At 44.1% G+C, this 18,547-nt stretch overlaps 1 protein-coding gene across 9 annotated transcripts in view; it reads right to left on the reverse strand.

The window, feature by feature from the left end:
* Positions 1-2,497: 2,497 nt before the first annotated feature.
* Positions 2,498-18,547, reverse strand: part of LOC108877885 (ERC protein 2) — a 147,573-nt gene continuing 131,523 nt past the window's right edge. For all 9 annotated transcript variants that reach the window (XM_051071283.1, XM_051071278.1, XM_051071277.1 and 6 more), the window contains one exon: positions 2,498-3,080. The gene's annotated coding sequence lies outside the window, so the exon portion shown is untranslated. The remainder of the gene's footprint in view (positions 3,081-18,547) is intronic.

The following is an 18,547-nucleotide window of genomic DNA, read 5'->3' on the forward strand; positions in this document are numbered from 1 at the left end:
GAGAGAGGAGGGCGGAACAGGCTGTAACAAAACAAGCGTCTCTATTTCCTAAAATAAACTTATAAAGCACCCGAGGCTATTACCCTATCCATACCAGAGCAAAGTTAGGATTTTCACTGGCAGCAGATCGAGTTACCACTCAGTAAAAAAAAAAAAAAAAAAAAAAAAAAAAATCAAGACAAGCAGGTCCGTATCGTGTGCTTATACAGGCGGCTCTCATCACCTTAAGGGCCTGCGAGCATTACGGTCATTACGGTAATTATTATTTTATGGTACATTATCTCAAAACACTCCGCAGGAATCCGTCGCCTTACAGTTCGATATTTTTCAGTGAACCCGATGATGAGTGTCAGAGGCCAAAGTGTTTTAATAGCTTCACGTGTGTCGCCGCAGATTTCTCAGTCTGCTCACAGTGAAGGCACTCAAGGGTGAAAAGCGGTGTTATTTTCAGTTGCGCTGGACAGAATTTCATCCGGGGATTGAGGAAATGGAGATAGAATAACAGCAGGAGTAAAAGAGGTAAAACATTTTTTTCATTAATGGAAAGGGACAGTCACCTGGATATCTGGCTGTGTGCCCGAATAAAGACTTGCCTCAGGTGATACAGAGAGGAGAAATTCATGCAGACATTTTTATTACACTGATCCTGTTGTAGCTTTGTTGTAGTCAAGTGCAGTCAGTCCTACAGGTCTGATGCAGACCTCATTTAAAATCAGCATCAGTCCCTCAACCCTACATTGACAATAAGTGATGAAGGAAAGTTCATTTGTCTTCCAGCACGCTCAGCTATGTGGCTTCTTGCAGTATTTAGACAGGCCCCAGGTCCAAGCTGAACTCACTTTTGCTCGGCCACAATGCAATATTTCTAAATGACCAGAATTTTAAACATATTTACAGTGCATGTAATGAAAAAAAATTCACACAAAATGATCTGTAATAAAATAAAATAAAAAACAAAACAACAAAAAAAAAAACCCACAGCTGTTTTTCTCCCCCAAAATGTTTTGAGATGACTCATGATGCTTTTGTGGGAGCAATAATTTTTGTTTGAATGGATGTCACATTTTTCATAAAGTGTTATACAGTATCTCCTTGAGGATTGAAGCTCTTTACATGACTGTAAATACCTGTGGCAGGACTTTAATGTTTAAATAAAAATGCCAGCAGATCTCACTTGAGTTTTTGCCCCCCCCACACACATCCACCCACCCACCCACCCACAGGCTAATGTTACTGTGGTTGACGCCGGGAGAGGCTGCGACTGCGTCAAAAGGGCGCTTGAAACACCCTCAGCTGCGTTTCTGAACCCCCCCCCCGACCTCGCCACCGCCGCGCCTCCCTCACACCCCTCCTTCCTCCTCCACCCCGACCATGCCCACCCACCCTCCCTCGACGTTTCCCCCTAGGAAGAAAACTGGGCAACATCTGGCTGAGTTTATGAGAGAGGGAGGGAGAGAGAATGAGAGAGAGAGAAAGAGAGAATTGGTAGACCATGAAAACTGGGAAGAATTCTTTCTTGGGCCGTGCAAGAGTCTATTGTTGTAGTTGCCATTAGTGGCAGTGAAACTTTAATCTTGTGAAAATACCCATTGTTGCACTCAAATTTACCAATAACACCGACAATGTCGATGTTCACATTATTGTCTTTCGGATAAAACACATGTTGCAGTTCTTGTGAAAACAACTTTTATTCAAACAACAGAGACAAGCTGACCACTGCAAAACACTGTGGAACAAGTCAAGGGTGAATATTGTTACCCTCAAACTTTCACAGTCATCACAATCATGAGAGCAGCATGAAACCACACACACACACACACATGCTGTACAAAAACTGTACATGTTAGTAAGGGCCAAATGGAGTCAAAACACAAAAATACTGTACATAATCGTCACCTCAGATCCGCCTCCAGTACGGCAAAAAAAGTAATGACACAGTGCTTTACAATGCAAGTCACTTCATTATAAACAGATTAGCCACTCAGATTCACAGGATCAATAGACAACAAAATAATATATCACTCACCGAAGTATTAAGTCACACACAGCTGTTACAACTTCAAAAAAAAAAAAAAAAAGAAGAAGAGTGGCACTCAAAACTGTTTCGGACGTAGAAAAGCAAACAGAACATGATATTGGTTCATTAAACAAACGCACAGCAGGCTAAAAGAACACAAGGAGAAATGTATAAACACATCGTTCTTACAGTAATCTGGCTGATTTGAGGTCAGCTGCATTTCCTCCCCTGTTAATTAAGGTCCTGATTTTTAGAGAAGGTGGAAGCTGATCCTCAAACTGTTTTTTTTTTCTCTTTTTGTGGGGCATCTTCAAGCCCAAAATTTGCCTTCTTCTTGTTGATCTCTCTGCAGGAAGTGGGAGATAGTCAGACAAATGAGTAACTAGGGTGGTTTTGCTGGGTAGCCCAAATGATTCAGATGCAGTCCCATTTCAGTAATTTGTTTCAGCAGACAGGGAACGTCTCCTTTGGCACGGTACATTGAGAAGGTCTCTGTGGATTGTGGATTTTTTTGAGGTCCATGTTGTGATATTTACAAAAGTCTGATGATTAGCTGCAGAAGTAAACACATTCATGCCATCACAAACTAGTCCAGCATTGGCATGGGGGGTGGGGGGTGGGGGTGTTACGGCTAGTTCCGCTGGCTCAGCTCAGTCACACTAGTAGTCAACAATGGTTACTGTTGGTTGATGTGAAGCCAGGACTCCGTAGCACCGTGGTACTGTAAAATGAATCCAGCTCCCAGTGTATTGGAAACAGCGAGGGAAATCAAGGCAGTGGACCGCTTGCCAATACCTTGAAGCTGCGCACAGATGACTGACTGATGGGGGGGGGGGGGCACTGTGCATGTCAGCGAAGGTAACATTCATCTGTGAGGTGGAATATTTCTGACCGACCGAGCACTGAGCTTGACCACAATACACTGAAATGGTGGGTCCTGGAGTGTGTGTATCTGTTTGCGTGTATGTCTGGCCGTCATGATGTAGGGGAGGTACAGGCTGGTTGAGTGTGTACGCTTGCAGTTGAAGCTCTCGAACCTCTTGGTACTTGGCTCTACAAGCAGCTGCGGAAAGAAACATTAAGAAAAAACAATCAGTATGAGAGGTCAACCACAAAGAATGAAAAACAAATGCTAAAATCCACACAGGGATATGAAGATGCATTATCTAGCCAAGGATCTTGAGTTGTTTTTAATTTCCTTGGTCGTCTCCTAAAAGGTTACATCATAGAATTACACTGCCTGGTAATGGACAAAGAGAACTCAAACACTCAGGTCCAGCGTGGATATTTAGTTTTTCCTTAGCTATAGCTTGACCATTTTCTTCCTCTAACTGTCTGGCGAGTCTCCAGAGCTCCTTAAGAATGCTCTAAATGCAGCTGGCAGCAGCCCAAACATCAAGTGCTCATTAATAAAAAGAAGAAGAAGAAAAAAAAACTATCGGAATGTGTCTGTTATTCAGGCAGCAGTCAGCAACAACTCACTTCTTTCCTGAGGGTTAGGGTAGTGAAAAAAAAAGAAACAATGATGTATGTCTAGCATGTTGGGGGCGCCTCATTGGCTGAGCAAACAGGCCCCAAAATAACTACCAATCACCAAGGATGTTATCATCAGTCATTCAGGGAGGGCATAGTGAGAAAAGTTTAATTCTACATAGTTTAAGTTGGGGGATATTCTGTGGTAAAAAATAATTTCACTTGTCTGTGGTGTAGACCACAAATCTTATGCATAAGGAGACAGACAGTTTTTTTGTTGGTTTTTTTTTAGTAGTAACATCTTAGGTCAGAGTGTGTTGTGTGTAAAAAAGATTGTCAGATTGTAAGGAATGCGTCCAGCCCTGCAGGACTCGTCACACTCTTCCTGTCTCACTCTGATTGGCTGCCAGGCAAAGAAGGACCATCCATTACATCCAGGAGTAAATAAACAGGCGCAGCAATTAAAGTGCCATCATTTGTTATGCAACACAGGGTGTGTGCGTGTGCGAGTGTGTGTGTACATGAAACCCTGCTTGCGTGCAACCAAATGTGTGTCTGCGCATGTACACGCCTGTGTGCAAATTAGTGCATGTGTGTGTTGTACACCATTCTCAGGTTTCTCTGCCGTCGTCTGCACTTAAATTAATGATTCAGGGGGGCCAGAGAATCAACAAATATGGCCCCCCTGGCAGGGCATAATGGAGAGCCGCGACCTGCCTGTGGATGTGTTTGAAGAGCGCTCCTCTTTCTTCTCTGTCAACACCTCACTACCTCTACACAACAGACGCATTCACTACACAAACTCACGTGTGACGCCCGCTTTAATGAGGAAGCGTGTGTCGCTATGTGGTCGTGAATGTGTGTACGCTTATCGGCCGGTGATTATTTCACATGTCAGCGGGTTGTGACAGAGTGTTAAAAAAATCATTAGGAATTTTTTATGTTCCTGAGCTTAAGTGCTGCATTTGTGGTCATGATTACGCCCGATTTAGAAACATGTGACAAAGCAAAGCATATTATATCAGCCAGGAGAGCCAGAACCCACGCTCTGGATAATTTAGTGAGCTCAAATGGCTCTGACAGGCCGCTTAAAGCCTTTTCAGCCCAAAGGTCATTGTCCACAATTTTCTGCATCATCAGCTGCTAAAGGCAGCAAAGAAAAAGCCAGCCACACGTTTACTGCAGTGCACAATGAGAACATTTTAACAACTTGTACGCTCTTGTTTTTCTAAGTAAAAGTGTGAGCTGCAGCTGGGTGATTTAACACCGATTCAAAGAGAAAAACTGAAACGAGTAGAATATAACTGAAAACTACTGTACTTAAACCAGCTGTTTTATTTAAACAATGTGCTTCCTGTGGATATGTCTCCAGTGTTCGAATGACATGTGACATGAAATAAGACTTGCAGCGGTGCACGCAGGGACATTCGACACCCAAGTGGTAAACACACATGGGGACTCCATTTATCAAACAGACGCCGGGGATGCGCGGCTGTCCGGCTGCATGAGGACTGTCTGGGTTGGAATGTGATAAATTGTACTGAATCCAAACCCTGACCTTAGTCTTCACAGCAACGGCTACTGATAAAACTAAAACATTAACACTTGACACTCACTCCAACAGATCAGACGCATCCCTTGAGCCACTTCACATAAAGTAGGTTCAGTGGGGGGGGGAGCATATTTGCTAATGGCTTTATTTCTACATGCATGAATTTAAACATTTTTGATTCTTTCGTTGTTTTAGATCGTGATTGCTAGCATTGTCCTTTTAAATTAAAAAAATTGCCACATCAGTGCATTCCTTTAAATGGCAGAGAAATATAATTTCCCTCTCTCCCTCACAACCCTCTGCCATCATCTCCTCCTAACTCCAATCAGCCATTCCTATCTTCTACTCCCTGCGTAACCCTCATCCTCCTCCCCGCTCCTCCACTCTGTGTGCTTGATGGTGGGATCAGACAGGGTGAACACTTTCTCATATTAATACTGCTTCAGCCTGCATCCGGAGACAGGGAAATGATTGACTTATCAAAATTTTCAATTGCCTGTTGCAGAAACAGAGTTTTAGCTGAAGTGAAAAACCATTTGTACTGCCCGGTACCCCTGTGTTGGGATCGACCAGTGTTATTTATCTACATACACAACATGCCATGTCAAAGTCCTGGTAAGTGAATAGGTAATCCAAATCTGTAAGGTGCCTTTTTAGTTAGACTGCCTCTATTTTACCCAAAACCTACTAGTCTGTCTCTGTCCTGAGGATTGTATATTGAGCCTGAGAGTCTGGATGTGAGTGGCTGAAAAAAACCCTTCTTGTCTTTAAGTGCTACTAATATAAACTGCCTGTTAAATGGATCCTTGCAGAGTTTTGGGACCACCAATGTTAGAGTGCTGCTCTTTCACTTGGAATTACCCTGTGGTTGGTGTTCCTTCACTCCTACAGAAAAAAGAGAAACACACCAAATTCAATTACCAGTACAAAGATCCCCCCCCCACCCCACTACCTCACCTCACTCCACCAGGAGGAGAGAGATGTAAAACAAGCCATTCGGCGGTATGAAGAGAGGCAAATGGGGGGGGGGGGGGAGTGACAACTGAGGGCTGAGCTGACTTTCTCACTGTGTTTAAATAGCTATACATATTTCTTTATGTTGCGATACTTGCAGGCCTGACGTGTGACAGAAAATATCAGATTTCAGAAAGGACAGTCTGCTTAACCTCGGAAAAAGAGGTCAGGGGAGAAGCAATTTAGACAAAATGCCTTGCAGTGAAAACAACGACAAAACAAATCACTGCTCTTATCATATGTCTGATTTATTGAATGCAGAGCCTATGGCGTAATGGTGACTCAACATGCTCAGCGATGGTTAAAATATCACACAGCATCTCCATTGCGAGGAAGCGAATGTTAAACAAAGCACTTAAGATTTGGTCCAGTTCCAGTTCATCGATCTGAAGTCACACATTCCCACGAGCTAAAAACTCAGATTACATTAGATGGGTGAAAACATGTGGATGGCACGCATTCCCAATCCGATCACTCCGAAACCATAGCCTTTTAAAACCCTTTAAAAAATATGGTCTACATCAAGCCGTCCCGGGAAGAGAGAACATCTCCTCTGCAACAATTGCTTCAAGAGCTCGCTCTTTCTCCAATACATTTCTCCTTTTTCCCCCTCTCTTTTTCTTTTTTTCTGCCTGACTTTTACAACTTCCTCCTGGTTGGGGCTGCAGCTCTAACCCAAACAAAACTCCATTTTTTAGTTATTGGCCCTCATGGCATGTAATGGAGAATCAAGCTAATTATCCCTACAGCTGTTTTCACTTGCTTTTTATGTAAGCAATACCTGGCTGATCCAGAGAGCAACAGTGAGGCCCTTCTTAGCGCTCCAGGCCTCCAGGCCGGCTGGAATTAGAGAGCAAAATGCCAGGTCCCCCCCCCCAACACACACACACACACACACACCACCCTCCCACCCCTATACTGCCCGTGTGTACCCCTGCACCCATCTCCCAGCAGCACACAACCCCAGACCCGACCTGAAAAACCCCACCTTGACGCAACCCCCCGCGTGCCCAAAACTTCCATTTCCACTCCCTCATACACCTCTGAAACCCCCCACCCACCCCCCACCCTCCCTCCTTTGATGTTCAACAAAGCTGCTCTTCAAGAGCTAAGATGGATCTGTATGACAAGCACTCATTTTCTCCCACTGATGGTCCCTGGCAATTAATGAAGGAGGTGAGCTGAGGGTGTGGCTCGGATTAAATTGGAACCATCTCCTGCTGTCATGGGACTAGAAAGGGAAAGAGTAAAAGAGGGGAAGGAGGGAAAAAAAGACAGATGGGTAAAGGCAGAGAGAGGGAGAGAGAAGAGATGGAGGGGGTAAAGAGCGAAAGAAAACAATCCCTCACAGGCTAATTACATAATTTCCTTCATCTGAGCAAACACATGCTGGGTGAAAGCAAGTGTGAGCAAGCCTTGCAGATGCCAGGCCAAGAGGTACTGGAGAGACCTACTAACACAGTCTGCAGCCGCTCTCCAGCAATGGACAGCCTATGCCACCGAGGCATTCAGCCAGGTCTCGGGAGTGGGAGGGGCGGGCAACATTATCTGCACAGTTTGTAGCTTTTGAGGGATTCATATTGAAAACCTCAGTATTGATCTTTCCCTTCCCAGCAATCTCAGGGTAAAGTGACTCAGTGCAGATAAACAACTGCTGGTGTAACGTTTCCCTCATAACAGTTCATTCCTCACTGCCGCCAGAAATCTGTTCAGTACAAACACCACTAGGTGGAGTTGACTGTTGATGAAAAAAAAAAAATCTCATGTATCAAACTCATCAAACTCCCATGGAGAGGCAGCGTGCATCTGTAAGTGAGTCAGACACTGTGCATGCTTCACATGTGCCATTTTAGAGCTTTTCCCCTTGTTCAAACACCGCTTCGCTCGCGTGCATCGTCTCCTTTCTGCCTCCTCAAATTGACATCTGGTTTGAAATTGACAGAGACAGAGAGGGAGAGAAACAGAGGGAGACACTGGTAGCAATTTTAAAACTTCTATTATTTCAGCTAAATTATGGCAAAGTCTCTGCCAGCTAGAAAAAGTATAAGAGCAAACCCTCCCTGAAACTTTCTCCCTCTCCCTTTTTCTCTCTCTCTCTCCCACTCTTTTTTTTGTCTCTAATCCCGTGAGGAATGATGGAGGACTCTCTGTGGAATGGTGGTGAGTTCCCTGAGTCCAGCCAAGGTGTGCCAATGTACAAATGATACGGGTGGAATCTGCAGTACCTGCTCCTAATGCTAAGGCTGTTTTGACATACAGCACTTTGCACACACAGACACAAGCCTCTTTGCGCACACACTTTTGTACGCTTGGATAAAAAGCATGAGAGCATGAGAGTGAGTATTGAAATTCACACATAAAAATACAAAGGAGAGGGAGACTGAAAAGTGTTATTGGCAGGACACGTTCAAATATTCATTTATCACTTAAAAGCCCAAAGGTGTAAAAGAAAATATGTTCATAAAAGTGCATAATATTCACGCAGGTCCAAAATACAGGTTTGCGCAACGACAATAAAAGGTGCATGGAATTCTATCTCTCTGCTCCCAAATTCCTCTCTCCTCCTCCTCCCCCTCTCTCGCTCTTGATCTGTCTCTCTTAGCGCTCAGAAGTTCCTCTCTGACCAATCTCACTCATTTATTCCTTCAAGCTTTTTTATGTCTTATCACAGGATTCCTTCTCCTTTCCTCTCGCTCTGAGCACCGTGTGAGTGGCAGTGTTTACATTACTGAGAGAGACGTCGAGAGCTCTACTGTGGGCCAGCTGCATGTGTGTCAAAGTCTGCCCGTGAGTGCCTGAGTGGTTGTGTATGCAACCCGCCACCCAGCTATTTTTCACAATAAAGAATAATGTGGAGGCCTGGTGACCTGGTGAGTTTGTGTCCCATAACGACACCTTGACCTGGAGCTAAACTCCGAAGTGGAGCCCCGGGGCCGCGGAGCCCCGAACGCGCCTGCATATCCTGACACCAGCGCAAGGCCCAGCCAGACAGGGGAGACGAGTGAAACCCGAGCCCACATTAAAGCACCTCCATCAGGTAGGAGATCAGGGGAGGCCTCCATGCTCTCAGTGTCTGCGGGGGTCCGGGCCTCTGAGGCCCTATCTCACCTCCATCTGGAAAGAGAATCTGAGGGTAGTCTGATGGTTCGATAAGGGGCCATGTCGACTGACACGGTAACAGCCTCTCACCCACATTTTGGAAAAAAAGCGGAGTGGATGCGAGCCTGGCTGTGGTGCGCATGCGGGTATGGGGTGGGGTGGGGGGGGGGGGGTGGAAGCCATAGTGTGGGGTGGCATTCTCTTTACTTTGAAGGTTTGACCCAGTATCCTGAAATGCATGCACGGGTGCTGCGTTTACAGAAACAAGTTTACAGTGAAAAACGTTCTCTTGTGCTTTCCTACGAGTACACACACACACACACACACACACACACGAATGTGGGAAAAAGACATGTCCGACATGATGTCATGATTCATATTTGTGTTTTATAAGGGGAGGGAAGTTTCCATGCAGGAGATACAGTGTGGGTTGGAGTCGAGACCTTGCTCCTGAAAGACGGAAAAGAAGGACGGAGAGCCAGACAACTGGTGAACGTCCCAGTTTGCACAAACAGCAGCGTTATGGAGACACATTATTATCCACAGTCAAGTCTTTCTTCTATTCAACCTCTCTTTCTTGCTTTTCACATTTGTACTATATCATAAAAAATACTGCTGCGCTCAGTCATGCAGTCACCCCTCCATTGTAATCTAGGGTGCTGACTGTTCCACCCTCCTCCTGATGTCTTCTCAAGATGAGGCCAACTCCACTGACCCATCCGTCCTCACTCCTGACCCAACTAGTCTCTTCCTCCCTCACACTGCCCACAGACTCACTGTTTCTCCATCTGTTCTTTATTGCCCATAGTCCATTTCCCTCTCTTAACTGATTTGCCCTTCTACCACACCCGCCTGTAGACACAGAAGAGACACAGACACAGAGAATCTTTTTTTTCCCCCTGTCCTTTGTTTCTATTTTATAAAAATGGATTTCTAAAAACAAAGACTGAACACACAACTGAGAGAATACAGACAATAAAAACTGCTCTTCACATTTGATAAATTCCTGTCTGATTACTGAGCTTCATCTGGGCCATAGCATTACAGATTTTTGGACATGATTTTTGGATATTTTACATAGTCCAGGGAGTAAAATCCGTGTGTGTGTGTGTGTGTGTGTGTGTGTGTGTGTTTGCTAAATGGGCACACAGACAATGAAGCTGAAGCTTTGGATTTAACATGATTTGGTTTGGTCTGGTTTGGTCATCTCAGATCTATTTGGGATCACTTGAACCAGTTAGGAAAATAAATGTGATCCCTCAGATCTCAATCTGCTCTCGAGGAAAAACAGACTCACCTTTATGCAGGTGTGTGTGTGTGTTTGTGTGTGTGTGTGTGTGTGTTGGTGCGTGTGTGTGTGCCTGTGTGCAGATCTGTGTGTGTCTGCCTGTGAATCCGTATCTGCGTGCGTGCACGGGCCACTTGTGTCAACAAAATCTGATAATAATGTATATTCAGTAGCTATGTGTAAGTATTTGAGGTGGACGAGTTCAGACAGAGATTTACACAGTCAGCTAAGACTTGTGTTTGGTCATCAAATATAAGAGCCCCTGCCCATCCAATACTAACAATGCGTTCATTTATTCACCCATTCCACATGGACGAGGGGTTAACTGATTTTGTTTTGTGTGTTATTCTCTCTTTATTAGTTGTGTGCCTCTTTTTTCCACATCACAGGTAGGTGCTCACTTGTTTTTTTTAAACTTCTTGTCATTAAACCAAATACAAAATGCAGTCCACAAAAAGGATTTAAGACAGTGTGACAAAGTCGAGATTGACGTCAAGTCAAGTGGAGTGAGTGTGTTTGTGCTAGCACAGCTGCAATGTGGTGCTTAATGCTAGTTAAGTCCGGTCTCAGGAAGAACCAATCATGTTATTGGCTGAGTCTGTTGGTGCTCCTGGGGTCAGTATAGCCCCAGGACATGAGACACATAGAATATACGCTGGGGATAAAGAGGGAGGCTTTCACAATGCCTGGTGGTCTGCTAGTGATCTCTACCTCAATATGACCTCTGTGTCAGTGTGTGAGAGCAAAGGGTGAAGACACATGTTAGAAAAAGACACCAAAAAGTTACTTTTAATGTTGCCACTTCTGAGCACTGCTCTCTCAGAGGTGAGATGGAAAAAAGGGAGAGAGAGAGAGTAAAAGAACGCACTGATGACTTTCGCATGGTTTTAATGTTCGTGCATTTCTGATTCCTTAAACAAATACAAATGTCAGACCAAATGCTGACGTGTATTTTTGTGTGTCTGTGTTTGTGTGTGCAGTAAATACACAAGTCTGTGAGGTCCCACTGCCAGCAGGCATGTTCTACAGCAGCGACGGGAGTGGGAAGAGGGCTAATCGGAGATGAGATGAGGGTGAATGTTTTTAGGGGGGAAATACCCTTTTTTTTCAGCCTGAGGGCAAAGAGGGTGTGTGGTGGGACCGTGTGAGTGAGACAGAGTGAGAGAGAGAGAAAGATGGGGTAAAAGAGGCTTTAAGAACACTTGACATGAGAAGGAGGCCAGAAACACACACGTTTAAGTGAAACACAGTTAAGATATTTGAGTCAGTTGTGATTCCTGAGACTTCTCTGAACTATAAAAGGCCTCTGGAGTGCTGTAAATCCCTTAACATGTAGATTTTTCTCTCTGACTAAAACCACCGACACTCCTTGTACAGCCATCTTGAACCTTTAATAACCTTTTGGAGTGCTCTGTATGACACTCTGGAAGGCCCTGCCAGTGAAACTTAAAGGGAGATACTGTGGATCATAAATAAGCATCGTAGAAAGTGACAGAGGTCTGGCTCTGTGCGCAGATAGAGAGTAAATAATCCTCATTAGTTTTGACAAAGCGACTCATAGTTTTGTGATATTTACTGCCGAAACATACTGTACCCATTAAACAAGCACTGATAAAGTCATCCACACTGACAGCGCTAAGGCTAGCACTTAGCATTTGGTCTTGCTGTGGGATTAATGCAACAGGTTATGATGCACTGGCTAGGCAGACACTCTTTGTTATGATAGCAAAGTATGATATAGAGTGTAGCTGGGACTGTAATGTATGTAAACCTGTCCTCACTCTGTTTATGAAAGTCTGTGATCTAGAATATTGATGTGCTGGCTAAGTTAGGGATCACTTTTCGACTCATTTCGGTTCATTTAATTGAGATAACTAAAACCCATGACACTCTTCCAAATATCAGGACCAAAAAAAAAAAAAAAGATGCTGATAGTTTGCTCTAAAATGACCTGTGAAATGTGATTTAGTGAAGTGTGCGCTTACTTCCAGTAACTCATAACATCTGCAGTATGAAATACTGGTGTGTGTGTTTGTGTAGGTTTGTGTGTGAACTTGGTCCATTTTGTCTGGGTGGTGCTGGGAATAGTATCGGCTTAGGGCTGAAAGAATTCAGGCCTCCCAAGCAAGGTCATGTGCTGATGTTTAGTAGGAGCTTTCTCAGGTCACAGACTGTGACTTTCAACCATCACTCACATTACCCCACATCTTTGAGTAGTTCTGTTTAACTGGCATACCCCACGTCTCTCCTCCAGTTTGCTGTAATGACAGGTGACAGCCGTCTTGGTGCACTTACCTAGTTGAAGGAGAAGTCAAACCAAATAGTTGCTAAACATGAAATGGACATTTCAGAGTAGATTTGGTATCCTTTGAGAATTTTAGTGGTGTAATTTGGCAAATATTTGTGACGTGAATTTAGATTAAACTTAATATTTCTAATTTGGAATTCCTAGAAAGCACTTTAATACCTTATAATAAATAAACAACAATTATAATGAAAACAACAAAACTAAAAACAAACATAAAAAGAAGAGCTCCTGGTTCTGGATTGATTCTTGTTTTTCATTTCTCTTAATACATGAACACTTGAGGCTAAAAATATAACTAGTAGTAAATGTTGTGTGATATTTAAATGGTTGGGCAGTGCATGCAAATGTTAAAAGATAGGTTAACAGTTTTTCAAGTCTATCTTAAAACAATGCTCACATGCCCATATAAACACTCAAACAGGTTTAGGTCTAGAGAATTCTTCCTTATGAGAGACAAAATTCACAGTCCTCAATTTGTGCTACACTGCATTCCGAAGTTCAGATGAAGCTACTACAAGGCTTCACAAATCAAGTGGGTCAGCAAATTTTAGTCTTTTTGGTACAAAATTCCCTCTCTGTCTTTCCTGCGACAGCGTTACCTTACTCAGCAGTAGCTAAAAGACAAAATTTCATATTAAAAAGGCTGCAACAATGGAAGATAATCACTTGATTTGAACTTTGAAATGGATTTCGTCCTCTACCACATCCACTGGATGTACATTAGGAAGAATGATTACAGCAAGCAAAACCTACTACTATTTTAAGAACTGTGATTCTATCCTTTAAAAAAAAGTCTATTTTTAGTGAGATGCAATGGCTGCATGGCATGATGCTCTATGGTTACACAAGCCAGTTGAGTGGTAAAAATTGTCCAGCAGTGGTTAAGCAAACAGGGATTGCTCCCTGAGGTGCCCTGGCCATGCCAAACCCACTACACTAAAGCTTCACGCCACAGCTGTGAATTCAGCTCTTTCAATCTGAGACTAATTCCGCAATAGTAACAGATTTAACCCCTTTTACTCAATTAATAGCCCCATTGTTGTTTCTCCTCGCCCCTTTGGCTTGGCTCCCACTGTTGTTGTCACTCTAGGTCCGCAGAATGGAACACTTAAAAAAATGCAGCTCACCACAATAAATTAGCATCAGCCCCTGTAACTGCCAGTACACATGTGTGTAGTGTTTGCGCTACATGGATAGTGTTTCACAGGGATAATTACATTGTGTCTCTCCCCACCTGGACCCTGACACATGTTCAACAGCTCAGACAGCCACGCCCAACCACCTGTAAGAAATAACACACTAATGTCAGGCTGCCAGAGCACAGAGTGGAGCAGAGAGAAAGACGGAGAGGGAGCGAGAGACTGAGTGTTTTTCCCTGGTCTCTCCTGTTAAAAGTCATAAAGAGACAGTCTGAGGCGCTATGTGTCACGTCTCACATCCACGACCCCCTTTCAATCACACTCACGTGCGCTCACATGTTCCTGAACAGACACGAACATGCAGCAGTTACAGAAATGCCATGTGCATCGTTGTATCGGGTCCAGTTTCTCCTCCTAGAAACGTGGAAGCAGTGATAAAGGAGGGCTACAATGCTGTCATTTTCAATTCCACGTCTACCTCTAAACATCTGGTCTTTAGTAACAGCATAACCTTAGCTTTGACTGCAGGACTTAGTGGCATTTTGAATCCTGCTACGACTGAATGCAACGGCTACTGCAGTAAATATTACCAAAAATCCCCTCCAATGTAAGATTTATGTACACTTACAAGCACATTCATGGCATATGTATGTAAGGGAGCAGCAAATGACAAAGACAGAACAAGATGGGGGGAGAGAGGAGAACAAGAGACAGAGAGGGATGTTTAAAAAGAAATGGGTGTAATAACAGTGGTTAAAGTCTGCTCTTTCATTGAGTAAATCTGGCCGGGGCTATTTCACACTGTAGGAATCTCCTGTCGACCAGATCAAAGGCTCACCCAGAGACAGGGTTCGCACAGAGCACAAGGAACAGGTGACAGCTACGACGCACACGGAGGCATTTATACACACACACGCGCAAAACCCCTCAACCGCCAACACCGCACGCAGACGCGCATTTTTGAATGAACACACAGTGAGATCAGAAAAGCAGAGAGTGACAGCTCCTTTTGTGTCTAGATGAGCCTGTGGGGGGAAGCCTTTCTGAGGAACCAGAAGAAAACCATACATCTATCATCTGAGCCTCGAAAACCACTTAAAGAGAGTCAATACAGGCTATACACACACAAATACACACACTAAGTATGCAGTGGGTATGACAAAGTACATTCAGACTTTACAAGTATGAGCGTGACATGTACCATATGAGTAGAACATTGATGAGACTAACACATGTACAGTGGACATCTAGCTATGAATGGTATAGGAAGCATGTGGGACTCCAGTGCAGCCTTATGATGGATAGATCTAATATAGAGTGGGCCATATCCAGAGGGGGTGAACATAAGGCTATGTCATCACTGGCCCATCTCTCTCCATACCTTCCATCACTTTTCACTCCCTCCTATAAACAGCAGGATGGGGGTTACTGTAACTCCCACACACAAGGACACATGCACTTTCAGGAAAACACACAGGGATTCAGGCATATGTGTGCACAGGCCTACTTGTTTAATTGCAGCAGAGTCCAGACAATCGCACAAACGTATGCATGCATATACACAATAACATTTTCACAAAGAGAAATTAATCCCGGGTGGTCTCAGATGCAGCAATGTTTCCACTTGAGAAAGCTCTGGTTTTGAAATCACGCGATCCGCTTCATACTGGGGTTCCAACTGCATTCATACACACACACACACATACACAAGTGTGGAGTGATTTCCGTGGAATAAAATAAAAGGGAAATAAATGTGTATAGTAGAGCATGGAGACAGAATATATGACTGCAGGGGCTTCTGGTATACACCCAACATTACACACCCCACCCTCTCTCTCTCTCTCTCTATCTTCTTTCTCCCTGCTATTCAGTCCCAGCCTGTATCAAGCTAAGATGGTGTATGTTTAACATGGGAAGGTCCCACCTTAAACATGGCCATTACGGCCAATAGCTTTCGCTGTTTTCATAGAATATGAGAAGATTACACAGCACTATGACGGGCCAATTACGTCCTTCACTAAAACACACCTCTGTACCAACAACACTCTAATGATGATGGCTTAAACGTTTTCACCAATAGTGCTCTTTCAGCTGCCCTGGCAATCACACACAAACATACTCTGCTGGTATATTTAAATACACACACATAGGTACACACACACACACACACTACACACACACACACACACACACACACACACAGTTGCTGACAGAGTCAAATTGAATCCTTGTGTTAAGTGTATAGAGCATCCCACCCCACCACAAAGGGCTGTCTGTTTTTGTGTGTGTGAGTGTGTGTATGTCATTCCCACGGGCCAGCTTCTGCAATCAGGTCAAGGATTGCTTAGTATTGGAAGTGAGGAAGAAAGAGACGGAGACTGAGACAGACTAGAAGTGCGAGCCTTCCTCTCACATCTTCTCCACATCCTCTCTCCATCCCCCTCTCCACTCAAACCTGTGTCACCTCTGACCCAGGTCCAATTCACTACTGTCATTATGCAATTAACACCAATTAAGTCATTTGGCTGTAAGAATGTGCGTGTGTGTGTATGTGTCAGTGTCCGCATGTATGTACGTGCATGCTTGTGTGCGTGTGTGTGTGCGTGCGCACGTTAAGTATGTGGATGTGTGTACGCGCGCATGATATGGCAATTACAGCAGCACAAGGGAGCCTTTTGGAAGCAGAGAGCAGTGCAATCAACCAATCAGCCTTCAGATGGTTTTGACATGAAAAGAGAGCGTGGCCTCTGCTAACCCTGGGGGTCAGCCCCAATTTACTCTATTTACCCACTCAGGAATGGCTCTCTGTGTGTGTGAAGAAGGAGACACAGGGGAGGGAGGGAGAGGGAATGATGAAGAGGTATGGAAACGTCAAAGTTAGTGAGTGGGACTGAAATAGAAAAAGGGGAGAAGGGAAGGAAGGGAGGGAGTAGCAGAGGGATGAGAAGCCTTGGGGTTGTTAGGCAGGTGAATTGTAGAGAGTGGGAGGGTGGGCGAGGCGGGGGGGTTGAGTGGAGAGAGGGGAATGTGGGGAGAGGCCTTCAGCTTGTGTTTGCAAAGCTAAAAGGCCAGCAGTTGGAGCCCATTTGCTAACAATTTCCCCTTGGAGAGTGGCTCCACACACACACACACACACACACACACACACACACTAGACACACACTTTTCCTGTTCGACAGAGCACAGATGAGGAATGACAACTTTACACTTGGCTGGAGCTGTTAAACAGTGAGATGCTCCATCAAGATAATAGGGCCGTTTCTGCTAAACAAAATATAAAAAATTGCTAATACAATAGCAAGGGATTATTAGATTACGCCAGCTTCAGTCAGTTGTTTGGATCTACCTTGTTTATATGACCACACTTTTGCATGTTTTACATGCTTTGTCCCATTAAATGCAAAGTCTATATACAAATACAAATCACATTTACATGACTGCTGACCATTTTCCAGAGCATTGTTCTCAAGAACTCTATCTCCCAATTCAATTAAATTCAATGCTACTTCATTGCCATGGAAGTTTTAAAAAGAAAAAAAAAAAAAACTAGGTTGCAAAAACAAATCCTCTTCTCTCTCTCCCTTCTCTCTGTTTGTGTGCATGTGTGTGTGCGCTGGCAACCGGAGCTGACATCTCAGAGCATTCTTGAATGCCCCAACACTGATGCAACCTTGAAAAAAAGGAAAAAAAAAAAGATGTAATAGATCACCTATCTAAAATAAGTTGTGAGTAATTGAAGTTTGAATTAATGGAAACCAATGCTGGCTGCCTGGACAGTAGCAAATACTATCTTCTGGTTTCTTTTTTTGGCAGAATGGCTGGCATAGATGTAAAAAATATGTGCTCTCTAGTTTCTAGAATAAAACATGCAAAACCACTGATACGGTTCTGTAACAGCTGGATCTCAACTGAAATCCGCAAACAAAGAAACTTTTTGTTTCCCTCGGCCTCAAATTTGAAACTAGTTAACCTGTATTGATTTCACAATTGAAAATGTCGCTGTTTGTGTAGCTCTCCCCGCAGAACAAACCAAGCCGCTGATCAATAGCTTAGCGTTGAAGTCTCGTGCCAGGGCTGGGCTGCAGAGCAGTTGAGTAAAATACAACAGGACCAGTCAGCCCCTCATCACACCAAACAACCTCCTGGCTACAGAACAAGGAACGGCAGAAAAACCAGAAACAGACAGAGAAACTTAAAGAGAAAAGAAAAGAGAAGTAAACACAGATGCTCAGTATTTCCAGTGCTCCTGGTCAATAATATCACATATCTGACAAGAGGGACACAGGTTATTCTATATCTGTTGTGTGTGTGTGTGTGTGAGTAAAACTGTCCTGCTCCAGGGGTCTTAGATGTGGACTGTAATCAGGACCACATGACTTTGCCACAGGAAGTCCTCCAGCGAAGGACAGGAAGCAGGAACACAAGGACCACATCATTAGTCTCGCTAGTCCTGAACCCCACAGCCAATGGGAGCCTTGGACATGGTGTGGAGCGGGTGTGGCTGGTGGTGTGTCCGCAACTGTGCACATGCACTATAGATTTCTATTTGTGTGCGTGGAGCCTGCAGGCTGGTATTAATGACTTATTTGTTTACTGAGTGTAATGAGTCCAGGTTGTGTGTGTTTAGCAGAGTCAGGGCAGAACTCTGGAGCAGGAT

Source organism: Lates calcarifer, linkage group LG6 (assembly GCF_001640805.2).
Source record: "Lates calcarifer isolate ASB-BC8 linkage group LG6, TLL_Latcal_v3, whole genome shotgun sequence".
Classification (NCBI taxonomy): Eukaryota; Metazoa; Chordata; class Actinopteri; family Centropomidae; genus Lates; species Lates calcarifer.